Source organism: Phyllostomus hastatus, unplaced genomic scaffold (assembly GCF_019186645.2).
Source record: "Phyllostomus hastatus isolate PE091 unplaced genomic scaffold, TTU_PhHast_1.1 phas_scaffold_28, whole genome shotgun sequence".
NCBI lineage: Eukaryota > Metazoa > Chordata > Mammalia > Chiroptera > Phyllostomidae > Phyllostomus > Phyllostomus hastatus.
In genome coordinates this window covers 6,044,420-6,061,582 of record NW_025334022.1, presented here as the reverse complement: position 1 = coordinate 6,061,582, position 17,163 = coordinate 6,044,420, and the positions used below count along the sequence as shown (strand labels likewise).

The following is a 17,163-nucleotide window of genomic DNA, read 5'->3' as shown; positions in this document are numbered from 1 at the left end:
AGCTAGCAGGGCTGGTGTCAGTGTCTTTATATCTCCACTGAATACTTGGTACTCCTGGGGTCATGAATCATCCCTCATTCAGTTCTACCCACTCAATAACAAAAGAAATGCTGTAAAAGTGCTGTGGAAACTCCATTTCAACACAAATAAAAACGGAGTTCTGGCCAAGATGGAGGCGTAGGTAGAAACCCTTCACTTCCTCGCACAACCAATAGGAGGGTAACAACCAATCTAAAATCAATAAACAACCAAAATCACCAGAAAATCCAACTGCATGGAACTCCAACAACCAAGGAATTAAAGAAAAAAAACAACCAGAAAAACCAGACCAGCAAGGTGGGAGACCACGGGCCAACTCAGAAAAACCTTGGCAAAGAAGCAGCCTTGGTGTCGGGGCTGGCTGCCTAGCTGGGCGGGCTGTGCAGCCAGGGCTGACTTAAGGGGAAAACTGAGACTCACAGCTGACTGTGGGCTATGGCTGGGGTTGCCACAGTGGATGATACTCCCAGTCTCACACAAGGCTAGAGAAGAGCAGGCCAGCTGCAGTGTTCCCTCTGTGGCCCCTCCCCCACAGGCAGAGTGGCACCGCAGCAAAGAGGGTTGCCAAGCCAGGGTGAATACCTAAGGCCCCACCCCCTTACAACTTATCAGGAGCACCAAGACAAAGAAATATGGCCCAAATGAAAGAACAGAGCATAACTTCAGAAAGAGAACTAAGCAAGGAGGAGATGGCCAACCTATCTGATGGAGAATTTAAAGTCCTGGCAATCAAAATGCTCACAGATCTGATTGAGCTTGGTCCAAAAATGGTTGAAAACAAAGGAAGGATACCCAAAGTGAAATAAAGCAAAAAATTCAGAGAACCAACAGTGACAGGAAGGAAACCAGGACTCAAAACAATGAGTTGGAACAAAAGGAAGAAATAAACATCCATCCAGAAGAAACAAGAATTCAAAAAAAATGAAGAGAGGCTTAGGAACCTCTGGGACAACTTGAAACGTTCCAATATCCGAATTATAGGGGTGCCAGAGGAGAAGAACAACAGCAAGAAATTGAAAACTGATTTGAACAAATAATGAAGGAGAACTTCCCCATTCTGGCAAAGGGAACAGACTTCCAGGAAGCCCAGAGAGTCCCAAAGAAGTTGGAGCCAGAGAGGAACACACCAAGGCACATCATCATTAAGTTACCCAAGATTAAAGATAAGGAGAGAATCCTAAAAGAAGCCAGAGAAAAGGACAGTTACCTGCAAAGGAGTTCCCATTAGACTATCAGATGATTTCTCAAAAGAACCTTGCAGGCAAAAAGGGGCTAGAAAGAAATATTTGAAGTCATGAAAGGCAATGACCTACATCCAAGATTACTCTATCCAGCAAAGCTTTCATTTAGAATGGAAGGGCAGTCTACCACCATAACCACCCTGAACACACCCAATCTTGTCTGATCTCAGAAGAATGGAAGGGCAGATAAAATGCTTCCCAGACAAGGTCAAGTTAAAGGAGTTCATCATCACCAAGCCCTTATTATACAAAATGTCAAAGGGAATTATCCAAGAAAAAGATAAAAAATATGAACAGTGAAATGACAATGAACTCACAACTATCAACAAATGAAACTAAAAGAAAAGAAAAACAATGAAAACAAAAACTAAGCAAACCAGAACAGGAACACAATCAGAGAAATGGACATCACATACAGGGTTTTCAGTGGGGAGGGGGAAGGGAGGAATAGCGGGGAAAAGGCACAGGTAAGAAGCAGCAGCATTAGTAGGCATAAAATAGATGTGGAGAGATAAAAATGGTATAGGAAACAGAGAGCTCAAAGAACTTATAAGTACAAACCATGTACATGAACTAAGGAAGGGAAGGCTGGAGGGTTAGGGGTACAGAGCAGAGGGGGGGATAAAGGGGGGAAATTTGAGAAAACTGTAATAGCATAATCAATAAAATACACTTTAAACAGAGACTGATATTTTCAAGCTTTTCAAGCTTTTGGTTCATTTGAGAAGCAGAAATAGCTAACATGCAGGTGTCCCCCACTTTAAAAAAGTTCACTTTATGCCAATTCACTTTTACAAAAGGGCTACATTAGTAACTGTTTTGCTAACAGAAATCAAAAAAAGATTTTGCTTTTACAAAAAAGGGCAAAGTACAAAAATAATATGTTTGTTTTACAGTGAGCCCTTACAGAGGCAGTGTGCATCCCCAAAAGCAAAAGCGACGCAGCCCAGTTGCTTCCTAGGAACTACACTCAGCATCTCAGCATCAAGTCCCCAAAACTTTGAAATGTATGAGCATCTGTGCTTTATCTCAATTTATTCTGTGCATCTGTTAGCAAGATGTGTCCTAAGGTAATTGCTTCTTCACTTTACACCATTTCAGCTTAGGAAAGGTTTCATAAGAATGTTCTACTTTTGGATAGGGAGGTAAACCTATATTCTGAATATAATAACTAATAACCATTTCAGTGATACCAGCTCTGCCCTTTTCTTTAGGTTTTCTTTGATGACTCATCATCACTCAGGTACCTCCAGGGGAGTGCTCCTTCAAAACCCTATCATTATTTTTTATAACATAAAAATATTTTAAGCTCATAGGTAATAAACAGAATACCTAAGAGAAAACAGGTATTTCACCATTCCTTCCACTGCATTAACTTTATAACCACTGGAATCCACCATTAATGTTCACAACATCTAACAGTCCAATCTCACATGCCCCTCTTATTAATCAAGTGAGAAATATGGAACCTCTACCCTAACTATCCTTTAAAATCTAGTAATTTGACAGTACCTTTGAGTGAAAAATCCTCACGCTGTGAAATCAATTCCAAAAAGGCCAAGAAGCACATCCTTGGAGATGACGGATACTGTTTCAATTGCCAGAACAAAAACATGAACAGCTATACTGCCCTTCACAGTAACACCACTGTTTACATGGTAGACTCTTTTTTTATAAAAGACTTTACTGAATCCATGGAAAATGATTAAAATATCAAAAAGTCTTCAGTATAAAGTAAGGTATTTCACCCTTAAGACCCACAGTATAAATCTGAAGATTTTATACTGAGTCTTCAGCAGATATGCTCAATAAATATTTCTAGATGACATGAGAGAGCAGAATACATATATACTTCCCTGATTCAAACCTGGTTCTCCAACACAGTTCTCTTAATATTCAATTTTATATACTATACACTGATGTACTACAGAACAAGATTCATGGTGCTGTAGATACCTACATTTTCTTTTACTTTCATAAACTGTAAAATAGTACAACTAAGCACACATCTTTACCAAAAATTAGAGCAGTTGTTTTTCCTTGAACCAAAAAATTGTTCAAGCGAAGTTTTAAAACTTCATTAAAACCAACCTCCACCCAAAAGACATTCCTAATGAATTTTAATATGTTGCACTTATTCATATTATTAATAACTACAATTTAAATAACATGTTCATAGTTAAATTCAAATCAGAACTGAACTGGTTTAACATTGAAGAATTTAGACTTCCGGCAAGATGGAGGAATAGGTGGACGCACCATGCCTCCTCGCACAACCAAGATTAGAACAACAATAATTTACAGACAGAATATCACTCAGAACTGACAGGATTTATCTGAATGGAAGTCGGACAACCAAGAAGTGGAAGTAAACCCGTACATCCAGACCGGTAGGAGACGAGCCGGGCTGGCGCAGGTCGGCGGCGCGCGGAGGTCGGGGAAAATTTGGCGCGAAATCGGCGCAACAGCCATCCGGGGCGCAAGAACGCAGCGGTGATCCCTGAGTATGCAAGCTGCGGCTGGCGGACCCTGTGGGGCAGCGATTGTGGACCAGGGCAGAGCTCGCAGCCCAGGATCCCAAAGAACGGTCTGAGCCCAGGAGAATCGAAACTATCCCCGTTGTCCCCTCCCGCTCCCGCTGGGATAGTCCCGCTCCTAGCGACCAGGCTGCCCAGCCCCCCACCGTAACAAGAGTGACCAGAGACAGGAAAGACATAAGACATGTATCCAACAGAACAGATCAGTCCCCCAGGACTCATCCTTTTGAGCAACCAAGAAATAGCCAATCTATCAGATGCACAGTTCAAAACACTGGTGATCAGAAAGCTCACGGAATTGGTTGATTTTGGGCGCAATTTAGATGAAAGGATGCAGGTTACCATAAAGGAGATGCAGGAAGATACTCGGAGGAGAGCCAATAGTGAAAGGAAGGAATCTGAGTCTCAAAACAATACAGTGGACCAGAAGGAAGATAGAATCAACCAAGCAGGAAAGCATGATGAAATAAGAATTCAAAAAATCGAGGAAAAGCTTAAGAGCATCGAGGACACCTTTAAACGTTCCAACATCCGAATTATAGGGGTACCAGAATGGGAAGGAGAAAAGCAACAGATTGAGCACGTATTTGAACAAATAATAAAGGAGAACTTCCCCAATCTGGCAAAGGGAACAGTCTTCCAAGAAATCCAAGAAGCTCAGAGAGCCCCCAAAGAAGTTGGACCCGAGAAGAAACACACCAAGGCACATCATAATTACATTAGCCAAGGTGAAAACGAAGGAGAGAATCCTAGAAGCAGCGAGAGATAAGGGGACAGTCACCTACAAAGGAGTTCCCATCAGACTGTCAGCTGATTTCTCCAAAGAGACCTTACAGGCAAGAAGGGGCTGGAAAGAAATATTCCAAGTCATGAAAGACAAGGACCTACATCCCAGATTGCTCTATCCAGCAAAGCTCTCATTTAGAATGGAAGGGAAGATAAAGTGCTTTTCAGATAAGGTCAAGTTAAAGGAGTTCATCATCACCAAGCCCTTATTTTATGAAATGCTAAAGGAACTTATCTAAGAAAAGAAGATAAAGAAAAAGACATGTATAGTAAAAGGACAGCAAACTCACAATTATTAACAACCACACCTAAAGCAAAACCAAAAGAAACTAAGTAAACAACTAGAACAGGAACAGAACCACAGAAATGGAGGGCACATGGAGGGCTAGCAGCAGGGGGGTGGGAGGAGGAGAGAGGGGGAAAAGGTATAGAGAGTAAGTAGCATAGAATGTAGGTGTAGGTTGATGATAGGGGGAGGGCAAGAATAGTACGGGAAATGTAGAAGCTAAAGAACTCATAAGAATGACACACGGACATGAACTAAAAGGGGGGAACGTGGGTGGGAGAGGGGGTACAGGGTGGAGGGGAGTGAAGGGGGGAAATGGGACAACTGTAATAGCATAATCAATAAAATACATAAAAAAAACATTGAAGAATTTAAAAATTCCTTAGTTATATATTTGCTGACTGTGACTTTTTTTTGAAAGAATATATAGTTTGTTCAAGAAACCAGTTATTTTAATTAGAATAGAATGCTATATATACATGGTACCATATGATTCTTTTCTCACCAAGATGTCTTTTTTCACTTAGAGTTATTGATCGTGAAAGATGTTCACAATATAGTGTCATGTTAAAGGAAGCAAGCTACAAGTCATTCTATGTAGTAAGAACCCATTTTGTAGTAAGATACATGTTTGCACATGAGCAAGCCCATATGTATACATGGGCATACAAATGTCCATATACGGATGTACACAAACATCTGTGCAAAGCATACATACTCAAAGTTGATCATGGATCTCTGGGTATGGAGTTAGGTGTTTTTCTTTTTTTATACTTATATTTTCAATGCAGAAAATACATATAGCATTTTAACAAAGGGAGAAAAGTATTTTTCTCAAAATACCTGCCCTGGCTGGTGTAGCTCAGTGGATTGAGCGCAGGCTGCAAACCAAAGTGTCGCAGGTTCGATTCCCAGCCAGGGTACATGCCTGGGTTGCAGGCCATGACCCCCAGCAACCACACATTGATGTCTCTCTCTCTCTCTCTCCCCCTCCCTTCCCTCTCTAAAAATAAATAAATAAAATCTTTAAAAAAAATACCTGAGTCCTCATTAAGTACAAAGCACTAACTTCTAGCACAGTGTCACTGTATAATATACAATGAAGAAATCCCTTTGCAAGTGTCTTCCAGTGTGTAAATGTTTTGTATTATTAATCTCTATAGTTACTATCAAAACAGTACATGTAGCCCTGGCTGGTGTAGTGCAGTGGATTGAGTGCTGGCCTGGGAACAAAAGGCTCACTGGTTTGATTCCTAGTCAGGGCACATACCTGGGTTGCAGGCCAGGTCCCCAGTAGGGGGCACACAAGAGGCAACCACACATTGATGTTTCTCCCTCTCTCTTTCTCCCTCCCTTTCCCCTCTCTAAAAATAAATAAACTCTTTTTTAAAAAGTACTTGTAAATTTAGAAATACACTGTAGACTTATATAGGGTAAAAAGTAGAAGTATCCACTCAACTGTAATTGAACAATAAAAAAATAAAAAGTGAGTAAAAAAATAAAAAGTAAATATAAAGTAAAAGTAAAAAATAAAAAGTATCTCTAAACTGCCTTCCTCTACCACTACTCCCTTCCCTTTTCCTCTAGAGGTAACTACTTGTGGTATGGATCCCAGAGGTGTCCAACATTTTGGTGTGTGGGCCACACTGGAAGAGTTGTCTTGGCCCGCAGATTAAACATACAAACACTAACAAAAAGTGATCAGCAAAACAAAAGGTTTCAAGTAAATTTACAATTTTGTGATGGGCCACATTCATAGCCATCCTGGACCACAGGCTGGACACCCATAGACCTTCTTGTTTTATCCATACACATGGTAAGGTCTTTTTTTTTTTTTTAGACAAGTGGAATAATGGTATATGAACTGTTCTATAACTCCCTCCTCTATCCCTTACCCCTTTAACAATGCTTAGGCACTCTTATGCCAGTTTATATAGGTTCAAGGGGTGTTTTTCTTCTAAAAGCTTTATGGTAGTACATACAACAGCATATTTTTAGTGAAATCATTCCCCTATTAATGGACATTTAGGTTACTTCCAAGTTTTCACTGTAGTAAAATCATACATATTTTTTTACACTTTGGTTTATTTTATTTTTAATTATATTTTATTGATTATGCTATTACAGTTGTCCTGATTTTTCCCCCTTGCCCCCTTCCACCCAGCACCCTCTACTCCCTCAGACAATCCCCCCACCATTGTTCATGTCCATGGGTCATTGACATACGTTTTTTTGCTACTCCATTTCTGACATTCCCATAGCTATTCTGTAACTACCTATTTGTACTTCTACATCCCCTCACCTCTTCACCCATTCTCCCCCTCCCACCTCCCATCTGGCAACTATCTAGTAACTAACTGCTTTTCTCTTGCTGCTTTTAAGAGTCTCTCTTTATCTTTAACCTTTGACATTTAATTATGATGTCTTGGAGTGGCCTCTTGCCATTGCTCTTGTTTGGGACTCTCTCTACTTCCTGGACTTGCATGTCTGTTTCCTTCACCAAATTAGGGAAGTTTTCTTTCACTATTTTTTCAGATAGATTTCCAATTTCTTGCTCTTTCTCTTCTCCTTCTGGAACCCCTCTGATGCGAATGTTGTAAAGCTTGAAGTTGCCCCAGAAGCTGTTTACACTACCCTCATTTGGGGGGACTCTTTTTTCTTGTTGTTCTGATTGGCTGTTTTTTGATTCCTTATGTTCCAGTCGTGGATTTGGTTCATGGCTTCATCCACTGTACTGTTGTTTCCCTGTACATTGTTCTTTATTTCAATTAGTGTGTCCTCAGTTTCTGGCTGGATCTTGTGTATGCTGCTGAGGTCCTTACTAAGTTCCTGAGCATCCTTATAACCAGTATTTTGAACTCTGCATCTGATAGATTGCTTATCTCCATTTTTCTAATTCCTTTTCTGGAGTTTTGATCTGTTCTTTCATTTGGGCATGCTTCTTTGTATTAGGTAAAGCTGCTTTGACTCCATGTCTTGGTAGTGTGGCCTAATGTAGTAAGTGTCCTGTAGGGTCCAGTGGCACGGCCTCCCCTATCACACAAGGTGGGTACTCGAGGTGAGCCCTTCATGTAGACTGAATATACCCTGCCCTTGTAGTTGAGCCTTAGTTGCTGTTGGCAAATCAAGGGGAGAGATTTACCTAGGCTAGTCAGCTGCAAGGATTGGCTATTACCACTGACCACCAACCTCAGCCCTCTGGGGAGGATCAGCTGTGCAGGGGCAGGGCGGTGGTGTTCTAACATGGTCTATAGATGTCCACTGGGTACACTGGCCCTGGGGTTTCTCAGGTGATGCAGGCCAAGATCAGCCCACACCTGTGTTCTGCCAGGGGCCACCCTGCCTGAACTATAAAGCAATCTGAGATAGCTGTTACTTGTGCTGGGCTTAGAGAAAGGGTGTCAAAACTCATTTTCACTGGGGGCCACATCAGCCTCACGGCTGCCTTCAAAAGGCTGAAATAATTTTAGGACTATTATAAACATAACTACTCCTTAACTGTAACTGTTAAGGAATTGAAATTACATTCAGTCTTTTGAAGGTAACTGCGAGGCTGATGTGGTCCCCCGGTGAAAATGAGTTTGACACCCCTGGCTTAGAAACTCCCAGGCAAAGCCAAGCTGTGAATCTAATCAGGCTGCCACTAGGGCTCACTGAAGCCAGCTGTTGTTTGATAGGATTTAGGAGCCAAGACCAGCCATTCTTATGGAAAAGCAACTTGGATGGACCATAAGTTTGGTGGGACAGTCTCTGGGGATCTCCGAGGTGGGTCAAACAGTGTTAGCCAGGTTGATGGCTCTGTGAGGGGAGAGTTTAACAAAGGGACAATGGCCTCTGCTCAGCTTGATGCCAGACACTGCAGTTTCTCCCTATATGCCACTGGTTCCTTTCAAGCTGCTACCCATTGTTGGAGCTCAAAGGGAGTGAGTCTGAGTAGGAGAGTCCGTGTGTGGATTCCTTACCAGCAACTGCCTGGGTTTCCAGCAGTTTCTTCTATTGACTCAAACTCTGCCTGGTTTTTGCATCTAGAAGTTGTGGAAACTTATCTTCCTGGGAAGGAATCCTGGGCTAGGGGGCCTTATGTGGGTTTGGGACTCCTCACTCACAAGATATCCCACCCGAATTTTTAACCATGTGGGTGTTGGACCAGTCCATTCCACATCTGTGCCCTTCCTACCAGTCCAGATGGATGTGTTTTCTTTCATTCTGTAGTTGTCAGACTTCCATCCACCTCAATTTCTGACATTCCTGAGGGATGGATGTCCTATATTTTAGTTGTAATTTTGATGTGGTTGTGCAAAAAGGTGTGAGCCATGTCTGCCTACATCACCATCTTGACCGGAAGCCTTCTTCCATATACCTTTATACACATGTGCAGATATTTCCCTAGAATAGGTTCCTAACAAAATTGCTGGTCAAAATACATGTACACTTAAAAAAGAGGATTTTGTATTCTTTATCACAAACAATTTGCAGTCTCATTAACAATTTATGACACTGCCCAGTTCTTTCTAAAAGTGGATATTATAGTTTTTGCCAATGTATTTGGTGAAAATGGGGTTTAAAAAAGGAAACAGGAGCCAAAATGGAGTCACTTTTGCTTAGTCCCATCACCAAACCAAAACTTGAAAACTAACCTAAGTAATCTAACCATCTCTCCAGGAGTGGAAATTCAAACCAATCAGTCTGAAATTTCCTGATTAATACCAGTGAGGTAATCTGTATGATAAAATCTCTGTCATTCCCTTCTGTCCCCAAAAAGAACATGATCTGGCCTAAAAATAATCCTCTATTTTATTTTATTAATAACACTCCTACCACACCCTTCTTCTTATAAATACCTTCTATATTGGGCAACCCCTCGGAACACCATGCTAGTTGCTAGAAGGGATGCTGCCTGATTCATAAATTGCTTGATAAAGTCCTTCAGAGCCTCAAATTTACCGGGTTGAATTTTGTTCTTTAACAATGGTTTTAATTTCTCTAATTACTAGAGTGAATTTGAGCATCATTTCTTTTTTATTCATCATTTTAATTTTTTTTCCTAATGAGTACCTTTTCTCTTATTGATTAATTTGTAGGGGCTCTTTATATATCATGAGTATAAAGTAGAAGACTTTTAATCTAATGTTATTTGGAACAGTTGACTAGTTAATTGAAAAGGTCAATTAAGGTGAATAATCATAAAAAATGTATATGACAAACATTTCATTTTTATCAGTAGTAAAATGAACACTCATTCATCAAATGCTTGATATAGGGCCAAGAGGCCAAAACCTTTTTCTTTACTCCAGACCCACTGAATGTAAAGAAATTTAAACAGGATTCTTAGACAATACAGAACTTCAAAGAACTTAAGACACTTCGAAGGAAGTGAGTGAAGAGCCCTTTTAGATTTTTATATTTATTTTATATGAATCTTTTATTATCTTACTCCAATTGGGCATTAATAACTTGCTTTCACAAACTCATTCCAATACACTCAATTTGTTTTGTATTAAAACATGAACCTAATGTAACTATCACCCAGCTTCAAAAATTGTCTACATGTGCTGCATTTGATTTTTTATATCTCTATATACTCCACATCTCCACCATCTCTCATATCATTTAAAGCAAATCCCAGACATCTCATCATTCAATCCGTAAATTTTCAGTAAGAACTTTGATTCCTCCACTTATATTATCATGTTACAAAATATGAAAATAAATTACATATTTACAAAAACAAAAAGAACCGCATATATATGTTCAGTGATAAAAACATCTGTTCTGCTGATGGGTACACAAGCATACTGGCATAAACCAGCTTACTAAACAGCAAGTGTTCACTGCACAGTTTATTTTACAAAGGAAATAGAGAGCATCATTTAATGTGGTAAATCGGTTAAGTGGAAGTCAATTAAATATTCCACTGCATATGTAGAAGCTATTTCCCCCAGTCTGTCATTTACCTTTTAAACTTTGTTATAGTTGTCTTATACTTTCCAGATGTTTTTAAAAATATATCCTCAATTTATGTTTTGTATGATGTGAGGTGGGAATCAATTTCTTTCCAAACGTATAGCCAAATGTCCTAACTCAATTTCCATTTTCAACATCATACATAGGCATTTAAAAGAACTACTAAAGTGTCAACTTTGAACTTACAAAGGAAAGCTGCATAAAAAAATAACAAACCAACAGTCTAAGCCCAGCTTGATAGGCTTAAACTAGTATGTACTTAAAAATCACAAAGCAGTTTTGGGGGCAGGTATAACAGCACTGCTATTCTTGGGCTTCTCTTTACCACTCTGGCAACAACAGAATCACCAAAGGACATCAGGACCACATACACCTCTTTCTGAGTCTCACTAGTTGTCATGCCTGTAAATTTACTTTCCCAGTGAAACAGTGAACTCAACCCTCTCCACTCATTCCTTAATGCTGCTCCTAAACAACAGTGCCTTGTGGACTTAGTAAAGAAAATTAATACACTCTTCCCAACAACTATTTTCCATGGAAATATAACTGAAATGTACTAAAAGTTGCAGTACATTTCATTAAATTTCCTTTATAACATAAAGACTCAATGATTTATAAGGCTGATTTGTCCCTAGGCAAACTTTTTCTGTAGTGCACCAGGGATTAAATAAGCTTTTAGGGCCATAAGTTCTCTGTTTGAATTCTGACATTGTATTTTGGATGCAGCCAGACAATGCATAAATGAATAAATGAAATTCTGTGGCTGTGTTGCAATGGAAGGTGGTTTAAAAAAAAAGCAGGCAGTGGGCAGAATTTTGCTGGTCCTTGCATTAAACCAATGATTGATCTTTTTCAAACAGCAATCTACTACCTTAGCTGTACACTCATTTTAAGCAAATATGGTTATTCTGAAGGGACAAGTAGTCATGTCAGTACCGCATTACAGAAACAAATATTCTCAAAGTTAATCACTAACCTTTTGTTCTCATAATTATGAGCACATACATTTTGCAAAATATAAAGTTGCAATTCCCCTTAAAGCTAATGTTCATTTTAAGGATAACTAAAATGAACATTAAGTAGCTACTATAAAAGGAAAATATACAATCTTGACATACAAATTCAACAGTCTTTTACTCATTATTCTGATAATGGATAGTGAGTATAAAAAGCCAACTAAGTACATGGTCATTATTCGCAACTTCACTACTCAAATGCAGAAGTAAACTTCCAACGTACATTTAAGCGAGAACACAAAATTTTTCTTCAGATTATTTACCAGAAACCTTGATTAAAAAAACCTATGCAGTTTTGTCAAAATATTTTTAATTTAGAAAGTGAAACCAAAATCCCTTGGCACATCATGTGCCTATTTAATTTTAAAATATTAATTTTAACATTTTACCTGACAGCCTAGTAAGGGAGAAATTATATTTGTAAGACACAAAATGATAGCAGGCATTTTAATATAGCAAAAGCATGTGTGAGTATGTATTCACACTCTAAGCCATCAAGACCACTTGTTCACAGGATACATTTGAACTCCAGAATTGCGAAAGAAAAAAATGTCCACATTGTTTACAGAAATACTGGATTACAGAACAGCAAGGAATAAATTAAATAACAAAGGTACATAAGACCCCTTGGCACCAAAGACTGATAAAGAAAAAAAATAATAAACTGGGACTTATCAAAATTAAAGACTTTTGTTCTGCGAAAATCACTGTGAAGAGAAAGGATGAAAAGACCAGCTACAGACTGGGAGAATATAGTTGCAAACCACACATCCAACAAAGGACTAGTATTTGGAATATATAAAGACCTCTCAGAACTCAACAGTAAAAGAAAAATCCAACTAGAAAATGTACAAAAGATATGATCATACATTTTTATTAAAGAGGATACAGAGATGGCAAATGAGCATGTGAAAAGATGTTCAACATCATTAGCCATCGGGGAAATGCAAATTAAAACTACAACAAGATATCACTAGACACCAATCAGAATAGCTAAAATAAAGAATAGTAATGCTGCCAAATGCTGGCCAGGATAAGGAGCATTCATAATTCAGAAGCTGCTGGTGGGAATGTAAAATGGTAAGCTACTCTGGCAGTTTGGCAGTTCTTCATAAAACTAAACATGCAAGTAACATACAACTAAGCATTTGTACTTGGGCATCTATCCCAAAGAAATGGAAATGTATGTTCACATAATAAAAAGTACAGGACTGTTCACAGGAGCTTTATTTATAATAGATTTAAAAACAAAAACAGGAAACAGCCAGATGTCCTTCAAAGGGTGAATGTTTAAAAAAACTAGTGCATCCACACCATGGACTGTGACTCAACAATAAAAAGGAACTATCAATACAAGATACATTCCCTTGCATGAATCTTCAGGGAATTACACTGAGTGGAAAAAAAAAAGCCAACCTCAAAAAGTTGCATACTATATGATGCCATTTATACAGCATTCTTGAAATGGCAAAAGTATAGGCATGGAAAACAGATTAGTGGTTACCAAGGGTCAGGAAAGGAGTGAGGAAGGGAAATGGCTACAGCTACAAAATGGTGATGGAACAATTCTGTATCTTGACTGTGGTAGTGGTTACATGAATTTAACCATGTGATAACAATGCATAGAACTAAACACACACACATACAAATTAGTGTATGTAAAACTGATGATCTCTGAATCAGGTGGATATATAACATAACAATTTCCTTGTAATGTTATACCACAGTTATGCAAGATGCTACATTTGGGGAAAATTAGATAAAGTATATTATTTCTTGACAACTGTTTAAGGATCTACAACTATCTGAAAATAAAGAGTTAAAAGAGAAAGAAAAAGAGTATAGATGGAGGGGAAGGGGAGAAAAATGGGAACAACTGTAACTGCTTAAAAAATAAATAAATAAATAAATGATGCCCTGGTTGGTGTGGCTCAGTGGATTGAGTGCCAGCCTGTGACCCAAGAGGTCATGGGTTCAATTCCCAGTCAGGGCACATGCCTGGGTTGCAGGCCAGGACCCCAGTAGGGGGTCTCCAGAGGCAACCACACATTGATGTTTCATTCCCTCTCTTTCTCCTTCCCTTTTCCTCTCTCTAAAAATAAGTAAATAAAATCTTTTAAATAAAATAAATAAATGAATAAATAAAATAAAAAATAAATTACTTCTAAAAAAGAAAAAGGAAAAGAGTATATAAGACTAAGAGTTAGGAGTGGGAAAAAATGTTTTATTTTTGCTAAAGTCTCAGCAATTCAAAGGTAAGGAACAACAACAAAAAAGGAATGCCAGGCAGAGAGTACAATTAAAATAGTCACTCACCTCCTACCCTGTAGAGTTCAATACCGTCAGGACTTTATGTCCATGATTTGACAGTTGTTGTTGTTAGTAAAAATAAACTGTCCATGCATCTATCCCTCCACAACTCCCGCCACTATCAGTAACATACCAGACTAAAACATATAGTGGGGCTTGTCTTACCCATCATATCCTGGTGGCCTGGCCAAAAAAAATTGACAAATGAAGGAACAAGATAAATTAATTGAATGAATAAATAATTAATGAGATGCCTGCATATTCTTTTATAGATCTTCGTCAATTACAGTTACAAGGCAGTACATATACACTCCCTTACAAATGCCTAAAAGCCATGAACTTTTTTTAAAAAATTTTTATTTACTTATTTTTAGAGAAGGGGAAGGGAGAAAGAGAGGGAGAGAAATATCAATGTGTGGTTGCCTCTCCCACTGGGGTCCTGGCCTGCAACCCAGGCATGTGCCCTGACTGGGAATCGAACTGGTGACCTTTTGGGTCACAGGCTGGCACTCAATCCACTGAGCCACACCAGCCAGGGCCTGTGAACATTTTTAAAATTATGGTATGCACACATTTAACTTGCAAACAGAAATAGCAATACTTGAATTTTGTAAAATGCTTCCTAATTTAAAGATCTGCACATAGAATATAATCATTTCATAAGGATGAATTAAGAATTATGTATATAGCCCTGGCTGGTATAGCTCGGTGGACTGAGTGCCAGCCTGTGAACCAAAGGGTCACCGGTTGGATTTGAGTCTGGGCACATGCCTGGGTAGCAGACCAGGTCCCCAGTAGGGGGCGCGCTAGAGGCAACCACACATTGATGTTTTTCTCCCTCCCTTCACCTCTGTCTAAAAATAAGTAAATAAAAGTCTTTTAAAAAAAGAATTGTGTATATATAAATTGGAACTAGTATATAGAGATCTTTGAAAAAAAACATTCTAAACAACTGGTATAGCTAATTATATACGGCACAGCTTTTATGCAAACTGCATCAGCAGATTGATTTCAAACTGGGGGACTTATGGATCATCCTGCCAACCATCAAGACGCTTTTACAGATGCAAAAAGAGAGCTAAAATGATTTGTTGAAGATTATACAATTATCTAGAGCTAGAAATGAACCTGAGCGTCTCTAGCGTCCCAATTCATTTATCACTGAATTGGGCAACACTTTCCTTTCTTCACCCATCCCACTCCTACAGAAAACAAAGATCTTAATATAAATGACTACTTTTTTTAAAGGGATTTTTAGGGGAAGAAAAACCTGAATTTGCTCAACCTTTTCACTGTTGCATTACACCTTCTGTGGACTTTTAGGTGTCAAATTACTTCTCACACCAGAACAATGAAGTACTTTATTCTATAGTGCAAGTATACTAACAGTTTAATGTTTCATCCTCCACCTAAATGGCAGATAGCATGTTAATTCTTACAGGAGTCATATCTTACACTTGAGCAGCTTCAAAGCAAAACATGAGCTATTTTACAATTCAGGGAGGAGGCCTTCACTATTAAAACCTCGATATGCTCATCCACAGTACTGTAATTGAATCTCCAGTTGCATGAAGGTTTATGCATCAAGAACACTTAAAACTATCTGAGGCAAAAGAAACTACTGGAAAATGGTTGATTAAACGATAAAGGAGACTGCTTACTTTCTCAAAGGGGTTAATTTAATTGCCATTTTGCCCTTATTCTGCATCTCACCGCAGTGATGACTGTTTTAAGGTGAAAGAGCAAATTCATTACAAGAGGGTGAAAAACATGCCTTTGAAGGAGATGCTGGAGTGAGGAGAAATGACGTTTTATTTAAAATATGTAACCCCTTAATGGGGTTTAGGCAATGAATCATATTCTCCTCGATTTTTTCTAATGGCTATAGACATCAGCGACAGTTTTCTGTAAGGGACTGAAATGAGAGGATGAGGAAGTGAATAAAGGTAATGCTAAATATATAGCGCCCACCGAGACGGGGACAGCGATAGAATAGGAAAAAATAAGACCATGATTCTGTTAAAATTCAGTTATTTTCTAACATACGTAAAGATGCGGAAGCTGAGAGGATATCGAAAGTCAGGGCATCCCTCACATTCGAAGAGCGGATGCTTCTAGAGTAAGAGAGACCTGCTTACCCTCGGATACTGAGCAAGCCAGAGCGCACAAAATGGAGATGAGGTGTAGGGGCGCCCTAAAGGTCACTGGGAAGCCGGGCAGGCTCTTGATATGCTCTTTTGGAAACGATCACGGCAAAAGGTAGTAGTACCCTGATCGGAAAGATGATTCTGGCTCTCTAGGGGTCGTAAGTGGCAGAAGAGACAGGCCAGGGTCTCGAGAACCCCAGACTGGAGTAAATGGGAAGATACAGAGATCTCGGGGATCTTCCCAGCACCGGAGGAGGAGGGCGGATAGATTGGGCTCGAGAAGAAAGAGAGCCAATTCCGGAAACGGGAACGTTCTCCGAAACGCCTCTGGACTCAGGTGTGGGACAGTGGCGCCGCTGGAGCTGGGACCCGGAATGCGACAGGACAGGGGCGCCGGTGCCGCAGCCTCACCAGCGAGGGTTACTCACCCGAGGCGTTGTCCACGGAGTTCTTGCAGCCGGCCAGCGTCTGGCCCTCAGAAAGCTGGCGGAAGGGAGCCGCGTGTCCGCTAGCGCTGGGGCGTGTACGGGCACGCTGGAGAAGCCAGAGACCAAAAAAAAAGGAAAAAGAGAGAGAGAGAGAGAGGAAAAAAAAAAAAACCCGCAGCAGCGCGCGCACTCGAGGGACCTGCGGAGGCGGGGTTTGGAGCTGCGCGGCGCGAGCCCGGAAAAGATGCGCCCGGAGGGCGGGCAGAATGTAGACGTTGGGTGGTGTGGCTGGGCCTGCCGAATCGCCTGCGGCCTGCGGCTCGGCCCACCCACGCTCACGCCTCCGCTCGCCCAGGACGTCAGCCGAAAAGGCGGGGCCCAGCCTGCTGAAGCACTGAGGAAGGGATGG

The 17,163-nt window shown here is 40.0% G+C and overlaps 1 protein-coding gene across 10 annotated transcripts in view; it reads right to left on the bottom strand.

Moving 5' to 3' along the window:
- The window catches only part of ACSL4 (acyl-CoA synthetase long chain family member 4), a 96,357-nt gene extending 79,455 nt beyond the window's left edge, over window positions 1–16,902 (bottom strand). For 4 of the 10 annotated variants that reach the window (XM_045817541.1, XM_045817542.1, XM_045817539.1 and 1 more), the window contains exon 1: window positions 16,755–16,895. The gene's annotated coding sequence lies outside the window, so the exon portion shown is untranslated. Of the gene's footprint in view, window positions 1–16,754 lie in introns of all 10 variants that reach the window. The other 6 variants (XM_045817536.1, XM_045817538.1, XM_045817537.1 and 3 more) reach the window with 4 other exon arrangements.
- Between the last annotated feature and the right edge of the window lie 261 nt (window positions 16,903–17,163).